At 40.5% G+C, this 20,324-nt stretch overlaps 1 protein-coding gene across 1 annotated transcript in view; it reads left to right on the plus strand.

The window, feature by feature from the left end:
* Positions 1-20,324, plus strand: part of MPPED2 (metallophosphoesterase domain containing 2) — a 171,995-nt gene that overhangs the window by 26,870 nt on the left and 124,801 nt on the right. The window lies entirely within an intron of this gene.

The raw sequence follows: 20,324 nt of genomic DNA on the forward strand, positions 1-20,324 counted from the left end.
AAAATTCTCTGGATAATATTTCCAAATTGATGACCTCCTCGAGTTAAAATATTTTTCTTTAGTCTAGCTTAGAAGATATCTTTATTTTCTATTCCATTCATCACCATTTTCTCATTGAAAAAATTAACCATGCCTATCCCACTTCAAATGAACAGCTGCACTTTGAAACTAGATCCTTCTTTTGGCTGTAATTGTCCAAATGAGGAGGACCAGGTTTGCTAACTATTTGAAAAGAATTGGTTGTGACTGTAAAGCATTTTTATGCTTTCGGTTTTTTCTTTTCAAATTTTGGTGTTCCTAAGCTAGGGGGGTGGGGAATAAAAAGAAAGAAAGGGGGCAAGGAAGGAGGGAGAGAAGAAAGAAGGAAGGAGACAAAGAGAAAGAAGGGCAAGGAAAGCAGTTTACAAAGTACGCATAAGCAAGGCAGCTGTGGGGATAGCTTCACCTGTAGCTTTGAGGGAAAGAGAAAGATAAAGGATGACCTGAGAAGTTCAACCTGAGACAGATTACCATGCCAGAAGTGTGACTATAAACTACTGACCTGGACATTTCATTCTTTTTAGTACAGTTCACCAGGATGAATGGAATAACAGTCAATACAAACATGTGTATATAGGGGCGTGTGTATATTCTATTTGGTGCGCTTCTCGCCTCTTGCCTGTAAAACTGCGTGACCGAGGACGGCTGTGAAACTCTCTGGGGTGTGTCTTAGAGCCAGTTCTTGAGCGTATATGGAGAGAGTCCTCTTTCTCTTCCAGCTACAGAAATCAACCTCATCAGACATGTATTCATACCTTCCTGGCGCCTTCCAGTGCCAGTTCAGCACACCCGGGGAAGAAAATTCACTAGTGAGTTCTTACCTTTGATTTTCCCACACTGACCACAGAGCTCTTGGGACTCACCAGGCTAAACGTCTTCTTTGGTTGGACCCATTATGGTCATTGCCACAAAGAGTTCTCTTATACGTAGTGCTATAACAACCTTGTACTTGTCCATGAAGGTATTGGACTGACTACTAGAAAGGTGACCCAATAGTTGGTCTAAATGATCCTATGTGAATGGGAAATACAGTCTCTCAGCTTAGAGACTGAAATAATTGCACATTTTGTTCTTTAAGTGACCAAGATGGCTGATGAGAGATATTTACCAACTGGTTACTTAATAAGTAGTCATTCTTTTTTATTTTTTTAAAAGAGACTAACATAATAGATTACCTAGCTATCTATGTGTTTTAAATCTCCCAATAACTAGGGAAGAAGTTTCCAAATGAACATGAATTATAGCTCTGTTTATTATATCATTGTGAAAGCTAATAATTCATCCTGACATAACAGCTGCTTTTAGGCTACCAGGATTCAAGAATAAGTGAAAATACACATCAATTTCCAAAAACGTGTTTGAATTCTTTTCTTTTGATTATACTAAATTATACATTTTTTCCAATAAAAAATTGGATTGATACCTCTAGTTAAGATAGAAATATCCTAAAACTTACTTAGTCAAATAAACAGAAGAGCAAATATAAAACTGTATCAGAGTTCTGATACGTATTTGCTTATTTAGCATGGTCGTTCTTTTATTCATTCACTAATTCAAATATTTATTGAACTCCTTCTGTGTTCCAGGCAAGCAAACTTACCTGAGTCTGGGACTATTTAATAAATCAAAGTGATAATCTTATCAATTTATTATGGGGGAAAATGGTTCTGTGTAATGCCTACCAATGATGTGAATCAACCTCGATACAAAATTTGTCATAGCCTAGAGTATAAAACTGACTCTCATTGTTTTGATTATTTTTCCCCTTCTGATGGCTTTTTTCCTCATTTTAGTGCCTTTCTTTGGTTAAACACTGCTTTTGAGGTACCCCTTCTCTCTCTCCTTTAAGGCGTCTTAGATCTTCTGGACAGTAGCATGTACAGCCTAAGTTAGAACAAGAAAACCAGTTAAAAAAAGACAAGCCAGACAGAACAAGGCAACATCCACACAGGTAATAACCATCGTAAAATAATGGCTGCCAACTATTGAGTGCTTACTGTATACTCGACTAACTGCTGACTGCCTAAGCATATTATCTAATTCGTGCCATCATCCTCAGGAGTTAAAGGATATTATCCCCATTTTGCAGATAAGAAAACCAAGGCTGAAAGAGGCCTCCCAGGGGGACCTAGGTTTCACAGTTCATCAGTAAAATGTATATTTGCCTGAGTTTATGGTTCATGCTAGTCTGTCAAGGAAGCAGTGGCAAATCCATGAATTAAGAATTGGACTTTGACTGTTTTCTTTTCTTTTCCAAAACAACGCTCATGATAAAACCATGCGGAACTGTCTGAAGTCATGAAGAGCATGAAGTAAATACAATCCAGATCCACAAACATATTTTTGGAAGAATTCCACTGGTTGAGGCTTTGTAGAGAAGCATGACCTAGGATGACTTTTTTACTTAGAAACACAAATATGGAGGAGTTCATTATTTGGAGGCTGAGGGATCCATGGAGAAAAGCATATTCACTTGAGAATCAAATGGTGTAGGCTTCAGTTTGCTCATTTGTAAAATGGAACAAATACTAGTTAGAGCAGGTGGTTTCCAATGATCCTTGGATTTTAAGCATTCTAAGAGTTTAGGTTGAAGTTACTCAGAATTCTTTATATTCGTTCCTGGACTTTCCAAGGCCACTGGGACTAGATGAAAATGCAAGAGAGAGTTACACATAGAAATATCTCACACTCACCCGTCATGGAATTCTAGACAGAACACTCAAGACTGTTAACCCATTCAGCTAAATACCCAAAACTGAGTGTAGAAATTTAAGAAGGAAAATTTTTTTTCTTTACTTTGAGGTGTATTGGGCGGGGGGAGGGGAGCTTATAGAAGAATAGACTTTCCCAAAGAACACATTAATATGCAAGTATAAAATAAATATGTGGAGACTGGGGCCCCTTAATTTACTGGAATAAAGAACTTCAGATTCCACAGGAGTCTATCAAGGATTTTTTCTTTTTATTATTCTAGACATATTTATTAAAGAATATGTCATGGCCTGAGAGGCTCTAGGTCTGGGAGCCTCTAGTTTCAGAATTGCTGTTGACTCATGCTTTGATATTGACAAGTCTTTCAGTATCTAAACCCCATTTTCTTTTCTGTAAGATGTAAAATAGGTCTTCCAAACTATTTCTGGTGCTAAAAATCTGTGAATCCGTGAATCTTTTGATCTCCCTAAAGCAAGAGAGCGACAATGTTATGGTGGTGTTTGGAGTGGCCAACGTCCCAAGTGATGTGAGTTATGGCTGAATGACTAATTCAGAGGACCTGGGCTGAGGTGGTTTCTATAGAGAGGAAGAAGAAAAATCCAACGTTGTAAAAAAATAATTTGCAGTTGAGCGAGAGCAGTTTGTCCTCTGGGCTGAGTTAAATAGGTGATGATGATTCTGCTGTTGTACACAGTGGCATCTAGGATATGGTGGAGGAGGTCTGATTGTCCAGCCCAGCACACCGCTGTGGAGTCCCTGAGACTGTCTGCATTTAGGGTTGGTGTGAGCTACAGGTTCTTGAAAGGACTAGAGCTCAAGTGGCTGTTTGGGTCTATATACCAGTGAACTGTGTCAGGGAGGCCAGCACATGGTGTCAGGCCTAAGTGCAGGCAGGTGTGGGGATATTCTAACCCAAAGACCATATGGCAGCATGGGGTAGACCTCTAATGGATATTATAAAGTTTGGGGCCAGGAATTTAAAAATAGGAGCCTAGCTTTAAAGGAACAGTTTAGGGGCACCTGGGTGACTCAGTCAGTTAAGCTTCCAGCTTTGGCTCAGGTCGTGATCTCACAGTTCATGGGTTCGAGCCCTGCGCCAGACTCTGCTGACAGCTAGCTCAGAGCCTGGAGCCTGCTTCAGATTCTGTATCTCCCTCTTTCTCTGACCCTCCCCTGCTTGCACTGTCTCTCTCTGTCTCTCAAAAATAAATAAAAAGTAATAAAAAATTTAACAAAATTTAAAGGAACAGTGTAAGGGCAAATTGGTTGTAGTCCCTGGAAATGTGGGAGGTTTGTAACAGGAAGGAGGCAGAAGCCCATTTACTAGAAACTAACGTGAAAGGCATAGGAGAGCAAGATGTCAGAATGGCTCATCTCTGAGAGGCTTGAGGCACGGATTAGGATTTTCTAAATGTTATTGATGGTCAGCGTTGGTCAAGGTCAGTTCAGAAGCCTGGTCTTGGATTTAGCTGAGGGGTAGGCAGGAAGCTGCCATTGCTCTGGGCAGAGAACTGACACGGGAGCTGGGAACCCTGCTCTGTGGTTGTTGGGAAATTCACAAATTGTCCTAAGGTCAAGCTGCCCAAAGACAGCTTAGACCAGAAGTCTAGGATATGCTTTTTCTTCCTTGGTCTTAGTCTGCTTCACAAGGTTAAGGAAAAAGAAGCAGCAGTCTTCAATTTTATAAGGTCCTTGACCTTATGTTTATGATTATTTACACTCAAATTGTCAGTGCAATCTGACTACCCGATAGCTTCCTCCTTCTTAGAGTAGGGACTTGTCAACATTACTTAAGTCCTTACAATGTAAGACATACCTGCCTAGTGCCAGAGATGGTCCTTGGAGTTGTAGTTGTCATATTTAATATTTCAAGTGCCTATTTGGCTCCCCTTCATGAGGCTTGAATCTGAATACTAGCCCAGATCTGCTTGTGACAAAGACTGTTCCTTTCCATGAGGTCATCCCGACTTGCAATTTAATTTCTTCCCTGTTTCTCAATCTTGTTTTTAACAGAACAATGATGATTTTCAAAATTCCAGCTACCGTGCTTAGAGGTTTATAACTGCTGCCTTCTCTTTGCATACCTTTAAGTACTTAAAGCAAAAAGCCTTGTTTGTTTATTTGTTTTAACTGTGGGAAATCTAAGTGTAACTCACAAGTTCCTAAATCAAGAGGCATGGTACTGAATTTTGGATCTTAATGACGGTCGTGCACGGGCATGAAGGTAAATTGGTAACTGTGTTTTCTAACTTAATTGTTACATTCTGTGACTACCAGCAAGCTCTACAAGATCTGCATAAGCTTTTGTTTTCCCCTGCATAACCCCAGTACTTCTGCCTCTTTTTTTTTTTCCCTGAAAGAAAATATAGTGAACATGGTACATTACTTTAAAAAGGTTTCATGGTGCAGTTGGTAGCAAATGGTGTCAAGTGGTGATGGAACAGTGATTTTTGGAAATAAACCATTTAGGGGAGGAGGCGAAGAACAGGTACTGTCACCTGTGCCCTCTGTTTGCTTTGGAGGACACACTGCGAAAGTGGGAGATGTTTGTGCTCTTTGTGCTCCCGGCGCTCACTGTGGGTGGCCAGGACTCTGGAGAACCTTATTTTATTTATCTTGGAGGAGTTGCTGTCATTGTTGCCCAGAACTACTGGTATTTGGGGTTCACACATCACTGAACTCCTGGTCTGTTGGTATTTGAAGAGCAGAACCTTGGTGCTTCTCACTTACGGTGAGAGGTTGTGGAGCTGGTTCTCAAACTAGCCGGGTTCACCAGCCCCTTTCAGGACCACAGGCAGGCCCCGCCCTGTGTGTCTCAGGTCTTGTCTGGGCTTGACAGCTTAAAGCCTCTTGGCAGAGTTCAGCAAGGGGAGACGGTTAAGAACATTCTAACAAAACTAACCTGGGAAATAGCTTGCAGCCAGTGGAGACGTTTATATAGAGTCTGAAGTGGCACCGAAAATGCTGACATTATAATGGTTTCAGTGGAGCAAAAATTTCCCAGAATATAACATTTTGAATGTAGAATGATCCCAATTATGTTTTAGAAACGCATAGTGAAAAGACAAAACAGAAAGATCCCAGAATGTTACCAGTAGCTAACTCTGGCTGGATGAATATGGATTCATCTTTCTTTGCTCTTTAGACACATAGTCTTAATTTTACTAATGTTAGTTCTCTATAACTCTATAGCAAGTATGTAGTTTATAATTAGAATAAAAGCTTTTTTTATGGTAAAGTAATCATTTCTTATATTTGGGGGGAAACTCACTTTTGTGTATTAGGGAAATTCACTTCTCCTTTGTGAGTTTGGTTTCTCAGGTGATCCTTACTTGACTGAATTAACACGTTACTTTGTGTAAAATCACACCTATTTGACGCAAGTACTGAGGTGATCTAGAAGACTTGACAGTTTTGGTAGTACGAAGCAAATGCTAATTGTAAGACACAGAGTTGAATTATGAGTTACAAAACGGTATTTTTTTTTGGTTGGGGTGCAGGGCGATTTATCATCTCTCAAGAAGACAGCCGTATTTGGAACACTTCATTAAGGAGAGTATTCAGGTTCTGTCAGCCTACTGAAATTAGGGCAGTCCTCTGAAACTTTGCAGAGACAGAAATAACGACAAAACAATGATACTTAGGGTAGTAATTGATCCCTAAACAGCATGTTCAGCGCATTCCCATTACTTCCTCCAAACATCTTTCGGAGGTATCTGTGCCCCTCATGTAAATGTGAGAAAACTAAAGCATGAGGCTCACGTTCCAGACACGTTCTCAGTGTGTAGATTACATATTTGGGATCTGCACCCATGTTACCTATCTCAAGAACATACTCAGCTCGTAAAGTATCTTGGGGATTCTCATAAATTTCATACAGGAATGTATATTGAACCGTCTGTTTTTCTTTTAACTGAACTAAGAGAAGCAAAGGATATCAGACTAGTAAAAATACCTGACAAAAGATAGCACTTAGTAGGTTTTAGGGTTTTCTGTTGGACATTATCGAAATGGATAAAACTAGAATTTCAAAAGCTTATTAGGCTTTTAAAAGTAATACCTAATGTTTGAAATTTTCATATATAGAGAACACTTGTATTTTTTCAACTTAACATTATATTTGCATAGAAGGAGGTCTTGGCCTGGGAGACAGGCAGTATAAGTGAATAAACTAGGAATCAGGTAGACTTCTCTTGTAATTGAGGTTTCCCCATTTATGGTATCTCTGACCTTGGGGAAATGATTTAGCCTCCGAAACCCAGTACTTCTCATCTGTAAAATGGGACTAATAATACCACATTATAGGAAGGAATAGATGAGGCAGTGTCCATAAATTGCTTGCTTGGCCCAGTGCCTGAGGCATGGTAAATAGCACTCACTGAGGGTTGCCATTCTTTCTATTATTGAGAGTTGGGAGGCGCGGAGCCTAGATTCATTTCTGCTGCTAACACTGGTCATGAGCGAGTCACCTAACCCTTCTCCGTCTCAGACTCAATGGGAGTAATAACACTGAAATTTTTACCTACAAAGTGAGGATGAAGCCAGATTATGTATGAAACCAGTCTTTTGAAAAAGTATGAAGAGATGTTACCGGTGTACAAGTTAAAGATGAATGGAATGGTAGGCAGAAGTGGCAAAGTAATGGACTTCAGTTTCAGGTGTAACTGGAACTTTCCCACAGTTCAATTTATAGAGAACAAATTGAGTTGTATTCAGTCATCTGTGAAAAAAAGCTTGAACCCAGAAACCCAGCAGCATTAGTCATAGATTACCCTGATTTGTGACCTCTTATCAAGAAAAAACAGCCCTGGGGCACCTGAGTGGCTCAGTGGGTTAAGTGTCTGACTTCAGCTCAGGTCATGATCTCATGGTTCGTGAGTTCAAGCCCCATGTCGGGCTCTGTGCTGATAGCTTGGAGCCTTCCTCGGATTCTGTGTCTTCCTCTCTCTGCCCCTCCCCCACTCACACTCTGTCTCTCTCTCTCTGTCTCTCTCTCAAAAATGAATAAACGTTAAACATTTTTTCTTAAAAAGGACCAGTCCTAAACTGGGCCTTGTGGGTCCTCAGGTTTTTAGGGAACTCCCTGGAAGGCCTGACTGAGTTTTCCCTTCACTCGGGAACCCATTTCTAGCCTGGCAAGCTGTGGAAGCATCAAGTGTAGGTGTGTGTGAACTTGTCCCTCCCCTCAGGGCAAGTGCTTATTAAAATTATCTGGATGCTGAATTGCCACCATTGCTCAGCAAAGCTTTGCTTTGGCAAAGTCACATCAGAATTCCTGGCTATTCTCATATCCCTCTGCAGGGTCATAATGGGAATGGTGCCGGACCGTGGGTCCTGTAAGCAAACAAACATTTCAGAGTCAGGACAAAGAGAAGTGGTTTTCTAGCCCTGCCGTTGCATTTATTGAAAGGGATTCATGATTCTCACCAGGTTTCCTCACACAGTGACCTGCTCCAGAGTGGATCGGGGAAGGACACAGTAATTTCTTTGGAATCAGAAGCTGATTTGTAGTTGGGGGTTACATATCTTTTCAGTGACTTTCTCAGGCCACCATTCATCCTAGATTACAACAGGAATCACGTTGTCTGAGCAGAACAGCACAGGCCCCTATGCTAATCAAGGTTAATCCATCAGCCAGGATTGCTTTCCCACAATGAGCATTTGGAGGCATTGCCTGTTAAAATTTTGAGTCTTCGGCACTGCCTTGAAAGCAGATCTGAAGGCTTGATAGGAGCAACTGTCTTATTATTGCTGTTGTTTTTATTGTTGATATTTTAAAGAGCAGTTTATTTGGGAGTGAGGAGGAGACTGGTTCAAACTTAACATGCCCCCTTGGCCACCCCTCCCTGAAAGATGATTTAAAAACAGGCACTGAGCCAGAGAATTTTCAAGGCTAACTTTCTCACGTGGAAGAGAAAAATTATTGCAATGCCCTTTAGCTAAGTACACTCACTTCAGCCTTTATGGATGGCAGTGGTCACGTGTTCACCTCTTCGTGAGGAAGGGAGCCTGAAACAATCACACAGCAGAACCTCGGGAGACTGGGGGGGGGGGATGATATCTGATAGTAGGACGTAGGGAGTACCTGTAACATTTTTGTGGTATTTTTTTTTTTAAAGGAAAAGGCTTTTTGAGGAAGTTATTTTCCTGCCAGAAAACTGAGGTATTTCTAACCTCCTTTTCATCTTATCCATCATTGCTCTAGTAGAAAGATAGCTGACGTGCCGGAGTCTTAGCAGACCTATAGGCCCTTTGCAGAGTGCACAGATCAGATAACCGGCCATTTACAGTTCCACATTCAAATGGGTGTATGCAGGATTGAAAAGGAGTGAACAGAATTATGTAAACATGGTGGATGAAGACTTTCTAGTAAACTTTTAGCACATTTTGACTCAGAATTGAGAATTATTTGAAATTTATTCGTATCCAAAGTATCCAGGAAAGTCCCTGATTTGATAAAACTTGGTGATTTTATGTAAAAATGACATAGAACAAGGCACTGAAAGAAATTGGGCTGGCCAAGGTAAGAACAGAGTGTAATTGGATTTGTGTGTGTTTTTTATGGGTATATAAAAGACAGAATGAGAGAGAGAAAGGGAGAGAGAGAGAGAGTGAGAGAGTGTTTGTGCTGAATGGAAGCTAACTGTTAAAGTACAAAGTTTGTCCTTTATAAAATGCAATCTTATACCTTTGTTCCTGATCGATCCTTGAAACTGTGAGTAGTCATAATTGTTGTCATGATGATTTTATCTCTGGATTTTGTAAAAATTGGTATCTTAATAATCCATTCCTACCTGGCTTTAGCAATCTATACCAATCTATACACCTGTGAAGTAGAGCGGTAGAGGCTTTAGTAACTTTAGGAAAATTCAGGTCGCCTGATAAATTCAGTGACTACCTGGGAATTGCCTTCTTGTGAATTTGGCAATCCAGTTACCTTCCTCACCCTGATACCTCTCGGTTTAAAACAACAACAACAACAACAACAACACTGTTTTCTTTTATGTCGAATGACATTACTTTAGCTCTCTGCTTGGTAAACTCCTACTAGCCCTTCAAGACCCAAATCAAATATACCTGCTTTGTGAAGACCTTTCTATCCCCCAAATAGAACTAATTTATCCAATATTTCTCAGAGAAGAATCTCAGTGATGGTGGTTAACACTTAATATGAACGCTTAATATGCACCAGTCTCTTTATAAGCAATAGCTATTTAACGAACATCATCTCCAGTTTACAGGTGAGATTACTGATGCCTAGAGGAGTTCAGCAATGTGTCCAGGGTCTCGAAGCTAAGCACAGACAGAACCATGGTTCAATCCAGGTCTTGTTGATTCTTTACATAACATAAATGACCCTTGAAGAGATCTCTTAACCACTGTATTCTCTCTTCTTTTCCCTCCTCCCATCCCTTTTTAGATATATAAAATTTATGGTCACATTGATTACAGTTTGGTATGTGCACCATCCCAAGCAAAACTGTGATTCAAGATGGTAAAATTGGCATCTTCGTAACCCCTGTTAAGGAATAATTCTTCAAAACCCTGACTCATACAGATATAAAATGAGCACATTAAAATTTTTATTTAACTCCCTAATAAATGTGGGGACCAAGAAAATTGTTACAACAGGTTCATAGGAGAACCACAAATTTATATGGAATAAAAGAATATTGAAATGAATTTACAAATGGATTCAAAACTAGAGGAGGAGTCAATTGAACCTCTGTGGGCAGAACTTAATTGCCTCTATAGATAAGAACTATTTGCATTGCTTTCATTTATCTGCAAGTCATGAAGTTATAAAATAGCCCAAAGGCTAAGGCATTTATCCCTGTGGGATCAGATAATGCCCAGAGGCAGCATTCCATTGGAAGGATGCTCATTCCACAGTCACTTCTGAAAAACAGTATTGCATAGCAAAGGGCCCATGATTTAGACAGGTTCCAGATCAAGAATCCCAAGCTTAAAAAAAAAAAAAAAAAAAAAAAAAAGAATCCCAAGCTTAATGTGGGGTCTTTAGTAACATTTGGAGCATGCAAAAAAGCACATGCACCTGTGTGCGCACATGCTCACATACACAATACGTGGAGTTCTTGAGAGGATTAAATGTAATAATACAGGAAATAATATAGAAATACAGGGAAAGCCTCTCACATGTACTAGATACTGCTAAACATTAGGTGTTACTATTAGTAATGTACTGTCTAAGATATAGTTGTCACTTACTAATATTTGTTCAGTGACAAAATCAGGAGTAGGCAACCTTTTTTCCGTATAGTTCCAGATCATAAATATTTTAGATTCTGCAGGCCATATGGCATCTGTCACAATTATGAAACTCTGCTGTCGTAGCATGAAATTGGCCATAGATAATATTTAAGCAATGAATGTGGCTGTGTTACAGTAAAACTTTCTTCATAGAAACATGCATTGGGCTTAATTTTGCAAGTGGACTATAGCTTGCTGACCTGTGGACTAAGTAAATAAAATGACTCGTTCAAAAGCTTGGGGTGCAGGACTAATCAGTAGTCCTACCTGTTGGCAGACCTTGTCAGTGTCATTCAGCAGAGATATCTGGGCAGAGTTTGCCCGCTGGTAATTAGAAGTTATAACATGATGGAGGAAATTTCCTTTGGTTATTGTTCAAAGTAAATGGACCACCCGAATTGCAGTCAGACTGAGATTGGATTCTCTTTTCAATCAGATACTAGCTGGGTGATAATGGTCTCACCCCCCCTGATCTGTACTTTGGATACATGAACCTTGTGATAATCATGGGAAAACGTAAGCTATGCTGTACTCTACCAAGGTAGTAAGTATTCATTCCCAGAAGGGGAGAAGGTTCTCCATGGGTTCTTCTGCTGTGTGGGAAATATGTAATTTTTATGATTGAATTATGGACTAGCTATTTCAGAAAGGGATAAAGATGTAAGGTAAAATAGTCCTTTTTATTATGAAACAGGGCCCAGAGTAGTATATGTTGAATGTGAAAAGTGAAAATTACTGTTTTGGATTAACTTTGAAAGGTTGTTAAATGTTGGCATCATGTTAAGTAGCCTTACAAACAAGCTTCTGTTTTGAAATGTACTAGCAGGATGTCCCAAATGTAGCAAAAAATGGTCTTTTTGCCTTAGTCATGACTGATTTTTTGAAAGTAAGTCAATCAACCCAACCCAAAGTTGGAAAAAAATTACAGATTATTAAAACCCAACTGAAATGGCCACGCACTTTAAAAAATGCCTATTATCCATGCAAATATGAAGCTACCTGCACTTCTGATCAGCAAATTAACTAAACAATGAATGCCATTAACAACTACTTGTGAGATGTTAGGCTTTGCAAAACTTGGCTTTCAGGAGTTGGAAAGGTAGAGAAAGACAGTAGAATTATTGTTTCTTTAGCAGAGTTTTAATATAAAAAAATCTTGTTCAGTCAGTTAGACCCAACACCTCCTCATAAAGGTCTCCTCCAACATTTAAAAAATTAAATGCATGTGGTCTTGATGTCCCTCAAGGTCCTTTCTACTGGACTGGGCCAGATGAAGTGTTTTCAGGGAGACCATTATTTGAAAATGACCCACATTTTGTTCTTGAAGTTGTAATTGTAATTATTGATTTAAAAAAAATCTGTGTGCTCCATTTTAGAGCAATCTGCTCTTACATCTGGGTGTGTTGTATTGTATAAGAAAAGGTTGTGTGACTGGGGGGATGGCAGACGGACAGAGCAGATGCTGAGCAGTCAGCTTGGGGCAGAGCCACCTACCAGCCCTGTACCTTTGCCAAATTGCTTAATCTTTCTGAGTCTCAGTTTCCTCTTTGTAAAATGAGAGAAAGATGAGGCCTACCTGCCGCAAGGATTAAATGAAAACAAGCATGTGAAAGGCATCATACAGTGCTTGGCTTCTAAATGAAGACCATTGTCATGCTTCACGTTATTACTGTTGTTATTTTCAACCAAAAGGTTTTATGTCTGTATCCAGATGCCTTTGTCAGTCCAGGCGGCTCTAACAAAGACCGTAGATTGGGTGGCTTAAACAAGAGCCACTATTTCTCATAGTTTCAGAGACCAGGAATTCTGTGATCAAGGTCCTTGCCACTTTGGTTTCCATCTGCCTGGTTTGTAGATGGCTATCCTCTTGCCCCGTCTGCACATGACTGTGAGAGAGATCATCTTTCTCCGATGTCTTTTTATGAGGCCACTAGTCCCATTCATGACCTCATTATCTCCCAGATGCTACATCTCCTAATAACGACCACATCAGGCATTAGGGATTCAACATAGGAATTTTAGGGGAGGACACAAAATGCAGTCCATAGCACCAGATCAACGGTAAAAGTGTGGATCGGATGGAACCATAGGAAACTAAATAGTATAGGATATTGTGGCTCATCTGTGGCTACTTCTTGGACCCTCATCTGTGGCTACTTCTCTGACCCTCATGTGCAGTATATTCATGGTGGCTTCCATTTTAATATCATCACCAGATTTCAACTGCTATTCTTTCGTACCCTCTCCTTTCTATCTTTCCATCTTTCCATCTTTCCATCCCCCACCCCTACCTCCTCTCACATCCTGCACTGAGCCTCAATTTTCCTAAAATTCTGCTTTCTTTGTGGCCTGCACCTCTCAGTGGGTGAGAGGGGAGGATGTTTTGCATGGCCTTCAGGGATGGTTCAGGCCCCACCACCAATCGGGCTCTCTGTGGTCTGGCTTCCAAGCCCACAGCCTCTCAAACCTTCCACAGCTCACAGTCTTGGTGACTGCGCCAGCCACCCCTCTAGACTCTGAGACGCCTTCATATGCTGAGTGCTTTCACCTTGTTCCTGCTGTTGCTTGGACAGCCTTTCCTTTCTACTGACTTTCCAAGTCCAATGCTTGTTGTAATCCCAATTCAAGTTCGAGCTTCAGGTCCCTCTCCTGCTTTTTTCTGAGCCTAAGATTGATTGTCCTGGGCATATGAAACTGCCATACTACCTTGTGTCCATTGCCCAGTCCCCTATCCTTCTTCCTAGTCCACAAGCAGTGCCAGTCATTTTCTCCTTTACTCCACAGCACCTCAAACAGCCTGGATTATAACACCTTGCACGCTGTTATGAAAGTCACCTGTTTAAAAGTTGTGACATGACTCAATGAGCAGAAACCAGGCATGCCAGTAAGCATTTGGTGAATAAATGAATGGGCAGATCAACTGCCATCCTTATTGCTTCTTTGTCCTTCCAGAACCTATCATGGTACCTTGCACACATGACTGTGAGAGAGATAGATGCCTAAGAAATGGTTGTTGACTGAATTCCTGACTGAATGTGTGACATAACGGGCACTCAATTCAGTGTCACATGCCTTCTTTCCTCAGATGTAAGGCCACTACCCAGAACTGTAAGCCGATTAACTAGGTTGTTAGGTTAGAGGAGAGAGAAACATTTAACTCTGGGTAGTACATCTCCAGTGAGATATTTACGACCCAACAAAACACCAGCCAAGAGGCTTCAGTGGCTTATACCATGGCTAGCCCGACGGGCATGAAAACACCTGGAATGGCACTGGTAGAAAGACCATGAATTCATATCAGTTGCAGTGCTCAAAGAATTAAATCATTACCACTTAATATTCATTGAATGTCGGCACTGTACTTCTGTACTAGGAAAAAATAGACGAGACATACTTTGTGCAGTGGGCTTTGTTAGCTATAATTAGTCGGTGATAGAACAGTGTTGATACAGCAGTTCAGCAGTTAAATGAAAGCAGTGCCCTTGGTACAAATGTGAATATATTTATACATCTGGTTCTGTTATGCTTACTTACTGTGTTTCAGCACCGTTACTGTTCCAGGGCATGATGGCTTAACTAGGAGAATTTTACCAGGTCATAGTTTTAGAACAATGAGAACAGCCCCATTTCTGACACAACTCAGTTAAATTGCATGCCCTTTAATTTTTGTTTTGTTGTGGTAACAGGAATTCTGGCTTTGTTCCCTTTTACACTAGATACCCCTGGAAGCTCTGTCTACAGTCTTACATTGTGGTTTCTCTTCTCTTCCATATAAAGTCCCTCTAATTCAGATTATATTTGGATGGATCTGGACTGTGTTTATCTTTGCATTGTCTGGGAAAGCAGAGAAGAAAATTGCAAAGAGAAGGGACATGTTTAAGCTACTTAAGAGATTGAATTATTTCTGAAGCCTTAAATAGTGGTGTAGAAACCGTGCAGCTATCATGTGGGGGTCATTGGGTCTTGCCCCTCTTTTTACACTTGAGGAAGAGGCTGTAAGAAAAGTGACTTGCCCAGGGTCACATAGTGATGACCAGTCGATAAAAGTGCAGGAGCTCCTGGACTCCACAACCAAGACTTTTTAAAAACAAACAAACAAAAAACCCCTCCCCAAAACAATGAGGCTTATCTGTCAACAAACGTAGTCCATTTACAGAGACCTGTATTAGGAAACAATTACAGTCAGTTTGCTCATGTGACATCACATACCTGAGAATGAGGAATACTTTTAATTTCTATCAGTATTCTAAAAACTCAAACTTTCATATTACTCATATCCTCAATGTACTACAATAGGCAGATTTGAGGTTTTAAGAGATTCAGTTTGATAAGTTAACATGATAATTAAGGGGTCAATATACACAGTACTAAAACTTGGATATTTTCAGCAGTGAATTCTAATAATTTTGAGCAGACTCTCTAGATATTTTTGTATGTATGTATATACATATGTATGTATTTACTTTCGAGAAAGAGAACAAGCCTGAGTGAGCAAGGGGCAGAGAGGAAGAGAAAGAATCCCATGAGGTGCAGAGAGAGGAGAGGGAGGAGCCTGGAGCGGGGCTCAAGTTCACCTAGGCTCAAACTCACCTCCCATGAGATCATGACTTGAGCTGAAGTTGCATACTTAACTGATTGATGAACCACCCAGGCGCCCCCAGACTCTCTGGATCTTAATGGTACCAGAGTTTAAGTGATTTGCTAAGATTTTGTAATTTTTATCTTTTTTTGTTCTCCAAATGCCAGCATCTGTCTAAGGTTCCACGATTAGTGGATGGAAAGAGAAACTGGAAGTTAGGAAATCTGAGTTCTAGTTCCTTAGAGTGGACGCACCTTTAAATTATAATAGTTATCTATTAATTTTAATATGTAGTTGAAAAACAAACCAGAATATCTAAGTTATGAATTCATAAATGATGTTTTTTAGGGCAATGCTTTAAAAAATGTATAAAAAGGGTAAAATGTTTAATAGAAACTAAGTGGTCGCATACATGAGTAAGGTAGACCATGAAGAAGGTATTCAAAGAAGTGGAACAGTGGATTGGGCAATCTCTGAAGTCTTTTCCAGTATAAAATTCTGTGCTTCTAATAACTTACATTTGGTATTTATTGACTTATTTTGAATATTTTTTATTTATTGTTTTTTTACATGTTTTTTATTTTTGAGAGACAGAAACAAAGCATGAACAAGGGAGGAGCAGAGAGAGAAAGAGACACAGAATCTGAAGCAGGCTCCAGGCTCTGAGCTAGCGGTCTGCACAAAGCCTGACGCAGGGTTCAAACCCACAAACCATGAGATCATGACCCGAGCCAGAGTTGGATGCTCAACTGACTGAGCCACCTGAGTGCCCCTTTTGAATATTTATTTTATAAATATTTGAGAGACACAGAGAGAGAGAGAGAGAGAGAGTGATCAAGGAGGGACAGAGAGAGAGAGGGAGACACAGACTCCAAAGCAGGATCCAGACTCTGAAGTGTCAGCATGGAGCCCGATAGGGGGTTCGAACTCATGAATGCGAGAGCATGACCTGAGCCAAAGTCAGACACTTAATCAATTGAGCCACCTAGGTGTCTCTACAACCTGGTTTTTAGATTTCATTGTTTTGCTGGCAGGTTTTGCATATTTTTAGCAACCAGTGCATCAGGGTGGATGGTGTAACCTCTCACATATAACTTTAGCTTTCCTGCCACCTGAATTTTCTGGGGGGAAAAAAAATGGAAGTTTAGAATCCCCATTTGAAAACTTTAGAGATCCAGTCAGTGGAATGCATAAATAAGCATCAGGATTTTCAAGTGGAATATGGGAATGGTAAATACATTTGATTCCTGTTAAAATGCTTTATAAGGGTAATATTCTATTCTCACACTGAATTATAGGCTAATTGTGTATACAGGGCTTTTACTGCACACATGGTCTAAAGAAGAAATCCATGTCATAACAAACGACATGATAACAGCTTTTATGAAGATCTATCAATAGGGCTTGCAATACTGGATGAATTTGTTGTTGGGAAAAATAACAGATATTGTCTGAAAAGTATCCCATAGTGAAAGCAGTAATATTACCGTATTTAAAAAATTTTTTAATGTTTTTTATTTATTTTTGAGAGACAGAGACAGAGGGTCAGAGAGAGAGGGAGACACAGAATTTGAAGCAGGCTCCAGGCTCTGAGCTAGCTGTCAGCACAGAGCCTGACGCGGGGCTCAAACCCACGAACCATGAGACCATGACCTGAGCTGAAGCCGGATGTTTAACCGACTGAGCTACCCAGGTGCCCCCAAGTTACCATATTTTTATGGGCAAAAAACCCTCTGATGTGTCGAGACTGGATAAATGAGAATGGTGTGTTTGTTTGAATATGCAATGAGATATATAAGCATTTGACAGTCAAGCTTCAGGAACAAGATTTGAGTCTTGGTACAAAAGTTGGAGACTGAATTAGAGAAAACGTGTTGATGATAGCTCCTCTCAGAAAGACCACCAGTGTGCCCAGCACTGTTGTCTCTCCATCGCCCCTATCAACACTGGTCTTTGATGCACGGCTCACTGGCCCATGAATTCACAGGCCCATGGATTGGGCCACTGCACAGGGAGGAGCTCAGACCAATCAGATCCTGTTGAAGAGGAGACCGGTAGGGCTCCCAGGGCACCAGAAATCTTATCTCCCAAGGGAACCTGAAGAAACCAGGACTCCTCAGTTAGAGCAGAGAAGATACTTGTCCTCAAATACTTGAACAACCACCAAAGGGAAAAGAGGATTGTATCTTATTCTGTGGTATTTATTTTATTTTACTATTTTATAAAGAGGGGAGGGGGAAGGGCAGAGGAAGAGAGCAAGAGCATCTCAGGCAGCCTCCACAGTCAGCTTTCAGCAGAGAGCCTGACACGGGGCCTAATCCGACAACCCCAGGATCATGACCTTAGCTAAAATCAAGAGTCGGATGCTCACTGACTGAGCCACCTAGCTGCCCTGAGTCCTTGGTATTTCAAATGCAGAAGACTAAGATTAAAGAAGAAAATAGCAGACAGGAAATAAATGTGTTTATTGGCAGTGGGGTATGTGCCAGGTGTTGTTTATGTGACCTCCTTTAATGCTCCTTTATGTGGTAGTTGTTCCCTCCTTGTAACAGAAGAGAGGGAGGTCAGATAAAGTAAAAGGTGCTGCTTCTACTAATAGTAACAAAAATATTATTACTTCATAAAAAAACAAAAAACCCATTTACTGAGTGTCTACTGTGTGTCAAACTGTTCTGGATGTCTTGACTACACCATACCTCTTTATCCTCACAGCAATCCTATGGGACAGTATTATTTTTATATCTACTCTTTTGGTGAGGGAACAGACGTAGGTGTTAAGCCCCTTGTATGGTGTCACACTTCATAAATCTGAAGTGAGATTCAACGCCAGACAGTTCTGTCATCCTTCTTTCCTTCCTGAGCATGTGCTATGTGCCAGACCCAGTGTTGACAATTTATATCCTCACACCAACACAGCAACATAGGCTGTTATTATTCCCATTTTACAGATGAGGGGGAAAAAAATAAAGCGCCAAAGAAAGAAATGACTTACCAGGAGCAAAGAACTCAGCCAGCATTGTTAGTTTTTAGGCTCTGGGCCAAGTCTCTTTGGACTGGGCTTTGCTTTTTGTGCATTGCAGAGGGGCAGACCCTGGTTCAGAAACTTTTCACAAGTGGAAGTACGGAAAACATGAATAGGGGTTCTGGGGGAGAGGAGGCAACCCAAGAGCACACCTCTGAAAACCTTGGAAAGAAAACTTGTGTCAGTTTGGCAGGGATGGGGTAGAAGGGGTTCAAGCTTCATTTATAGCATTGAACCCAGTGCCCGCTAAGGTTTTGTCTGGCTCTGGGATTTTATGATGCTGTGTTTTCTTCTCATCTTCCCATGTCCTCTTGTTTTCCCCAGGGTGTACTCAAATGTACGTGCAAGTCTCACTGTGATATTTGAATCTGGCTCTGGGGGTTAGATTGCCTTCGTACGATACTCATGTGCTAGGATACTTGACATGATGCCTTAGGGGAGATGTTCAATCATTTGAGAAGTCAGCAGCATAAACAGTAAGCAGTAAAAGTGAACTAAGAGGGAAAATGTAGTCTGAGGGTCTTCACACAATGTGAACAGGTAGATCTTCTAATGGTAGTCACGGTCTCCCTTAGACATGCTTTTATAAGTGAAAATATTTAATGGCCTTGACTTTTATTTTCAAAGGATTTACCAAATGCCCAGTTTGGAAATAGTAGTGTCCCAAGGGTTGTCGCAACTTTAATTATATCTGCTGCAGCTTGCCTACTCTACTAGACATCTTATTTTCAACTCTGAATGTCTTTGAATGGAAATGTCTTCCTTCCTAGGCACCCTGCCCCCCACCCCCCAGGTGATATTTGTCGTGTTATCTTTTCAGCATGGCTCAGATATGCTGTGCTGTCTTGTCTTTTGAAACCATCTCTTGCCTTCTTTGGAGTCCTCTGGGTGACAAAGGACATCAGTGTCTCTGGGTCAGAGGATGTATATAAATTTTGCATTTGCCTCTTTATACCTCCCGCTTCCCCAAGTGGGAATCAATCCTCCGTATTTCTCATCAACATCTACCTAATTCTCTTTGGTGATATCAAATTGGTGATGTGGATGGGTGAGCCTTCTCTGCGTCTTCCTATGCACTTCTGACTTATTTTATTTCACCTCAAACCTAAGAAGATGCATTTCCCCCCTTTCCCTTTCTTCTCTATGTTTGGATTCTTTGGCCTTTCTTTCACTGTTAAATCTGTTGGACATTTAAGTGTTTCTCTGGAGGAGGTGGGAAGGTGGGGAAGGAAGGTGAAGCCACTTAAAAATTGACAGGTGGTCCAATCAGTAGGCTCAGAAGAAAGTTATTGCCCAGTAGAGAACTAAGATGAGACACAGATCACGTACCATGTGATGATTTGCGTCTTTACACTGAGTAGAAGTCTTAGAAGAGGGGTCTGTTCACAGTAAGGTGGGTCATATCTGTGCTACTTTCTCTTAGTAAATTCAAAATGATAACTATAATCTATGTCTGTCTGATAAATTCTGATGGATTTATAAAGGATTTTGATATAGTAGTTGTGCCTGTAGCTCAGCTGAGTTATGGAAAAGAAGAGGTAGGGAGTGTCTGTAGGTTAGCATTAGGATGAGAACTGGAAAATAAAGATGTATTAATGTGATAAGTGTACCTACATATGTATATATATGAATTTATTTGAATATTTAGAAGTTCGATGGTTGATATTTATTTAATTTTCATCCAGATGTTGGTAGATTCAG

The sequence above is a fragment of the Suricata suricatta genome, chromosome 11, assembly GCF_006229205.1.
Source record: "Suricata suricatta isolate VVHF042 chromosome 11, meerkat_22Aug2017_6uvM2_HiC, whole genome shotgun sequence".
NCBI classification, from domain to species: Eukaryota; Metazoa; Chordata; class Mammalia; order Carnivora; family Herpestidae; genus Suricata; species Suricata suricatta.